The sequence below is a fragment of the Ceratosolen solmsi genome, unplaced genomic scaffold (assembly GCF_000503995.2).
Source record: "Ceratosolen solmsi marchali unplaced genomic scaffold, CerSol_1.0 scaffold2, whole genome shotgun sequence".
NCBI classification, from domain to species: Eukaryota; Metazoa; Arthropoda; class Insecta; order Hymenoptera; family Agaonidae; genus Ceratosolen; species Ceratosolen solmsi.
Genome location: NW_011948422.1, coordinates 8,691,062 through 8,693,631, shown reverse-complemented (window position 1 = coordinate 8,693,631; position 2,570 = coordinate 8,691,062).

Here is a 2,570-nt window from a genome sequence, read left to right as displayed (position 1 = left end):
CTCGCTGCGAATCACAGATTTAAAGAAAAAAGTAAGTTATATATAACTGTCTCTGTGACACGCAAGGTAGCTCAATGACACACAACGATAAACAACGTATTCACCTACACTCTTTCGTTATCGCAAGCTACGGTGTATCATTTCATAATACCTATTATACGTATATTACTTACGTCGTCTTAGGTGCGCAATGATAATTCGATGGCACTCGTCGAGTCAAAAGAAAATTTTATAAGATACGCACACCGACTCTATTATCAGCACTTATACCTGCACGAAGCGCGCGTTATCAAATATTTACGCCCACGCACTTGTCGGATCTCGGCTTGGATCGGCGCCACGTTGGAGCGACACCGCGTAGAAAAATGAAAATCAAACATTTAAAGCGCTTTTATCCTTGTCCAAGTATTATCCGTATCCGAGGCACATCGCGCGAGACAAACGCGCGCGCTAGTGGCGTATAAAGGACGCGCTTGCCTCTGTATTAAGCCGTAAGCCGAAACCTTGTTGTTTGCCCTTCTGTCTACCTAGCAAAAAAAAAATGGCTCCCTCGCCTCCTCCTTCACCGGGCTCGTTGCCTCATCTCTTTACGAGTCCTTGCCAGGGAGTAGCCGTAATATTCAGGGTGTCTGGGATATGAGGATCGGACGATACGGTCGCGGCCTGGCAAAAAAGCTCCTCCGTATCAATTTTTAAGCGGGCGTCTTTTACAAAGCCGGCGTACCCTGGTCGTCTCTTCCTCGGATCCTTTGTCGTCAAATGAACGCTCGAGAGCTCCTCGGTGTGCATCTTCACATACTACACGCACACACCGCCGTTATGCGGCGTCGCACTTTAAAGCCTCTACCCCCCCTCCCCCTCCAACCACCCTTCCACGCCGAAATCGCTCGCAGGATTTCGCATAACGAGAGACTTTCCGTTCCCATGTAGCTCGCGTCTCCGGAAGAGATGCGTCCCAACTACTGACTAATTTATTTTTCTATCAAACTTTAAGTACTTTTTGAGAAAGGGACATCGCTCTTTTGAGCACTTTATCCAGTTTTTGTCTGTAGGCAGGAACGTTGTACAGATGTAGTCGCCACACACCTGGAGATACTCCCCGAGTCCGAGTTAACGGAGCTCATTTTGATAGCGCTAAGTAGCGTCTGATCCTTCTTGAAAGTATCCACGAGGGAAAGTCATATGGATTTTCTATGCTCACTTTCACAAGATTTCGTACGGCGCATTCCATGTGAAATCTCCTAATATAAATAAATATCCATTTAAAAATTGATATCCTCTTGAAAAATGCCACGTGATTCGCAAATGGAATGGCGTAGAGTACCCATGTGGGAGTTTAGAGTAGAAGTCCATTGACCAGGATATTATTTTACAAGAGTTGGCTACTATTAGGATGACTTGGCTGTCCGAGGATATATAGGCAATTTCATCCTATTTTGCATTTAAATTACATAAATAAAATAAAGAATAACTTGGATTCGTTAATACCAATTGAGCTTTAATTATCAATTGAATTACGAATTTTTAAGAAGGAAATTATCAACATTTAATAATATGTAATTTGGATATAATATCATAATCAAATTTAATTTAACAATATTATTAAATATGAAAATTTATGTGCCACATTTGCATATTAATTATTTTCATTACGTTATTCTAAATGCTGTCGAAAGTGATGCAAAAACTTTTGTCGGAGCATCGCTTCATTCGAAAAAATGTTATTACGTTATGTGAAAAAACAAAACAAAACAAAACAAAGAAAATATTAGTTCATTACCTTTAAAGTTGAAAATCTAAAGAAATAGTGCACAACGTGAAATCACTCGAAATGACCATCGAGGAAAATTCAATCTCAGAAAATTACTTAACCATATTATTTATTTTATTTGCTGTTAGTGATTATTGCTATTGACGTTTATTAGTTCTTAGAGAAATAATATCGATCCAAGTTATTAGTCAAAGTTTATTAGCTTCAAGTAATACATATTGGTTTGACATTAAAGTAAATACAAAATTATTTTAAGCAAGTTCATTTCCTAACTTGATACTGTAAAATTAAACTAAATTTTCTTTCTACACTTTCTCTAAAATGCAATGTACTTAATATTTAACATGTGCTTTTATTTTTATGCCATTTAAAAATATTTTCTTACATATTAATGTCTTATTGTTGTTGTTATTATTATTATTATTATTATTCTATGACTTTTAATGACATGATTATTATGCTCAAATAGTTTTATATCATATCGTTCATTTATTGATTTTTTTTTCCCCCTCTTAAATTCCATATTTATCTAATACGCATTGATTTTATGGTCATGTTGACGATGTACCGTTCTTCTTCTAAAATACGCACAGTTCTAGCCATTCCATTCCCGTGCATCTCGGCACGCGCCACCTTCATTTTTCTTTTATTCTTAAGGTAATTCACTATTTTGCATTCTGTCTCGTTCAGCAGAGGGTTACAAACTTATTTACTCTCAGCTACTATTTTGGCATTGAACGGTTCGACAAACCATCTGTACCCAATAGAGCAATTTATCAACCACTTATACATGCCCATT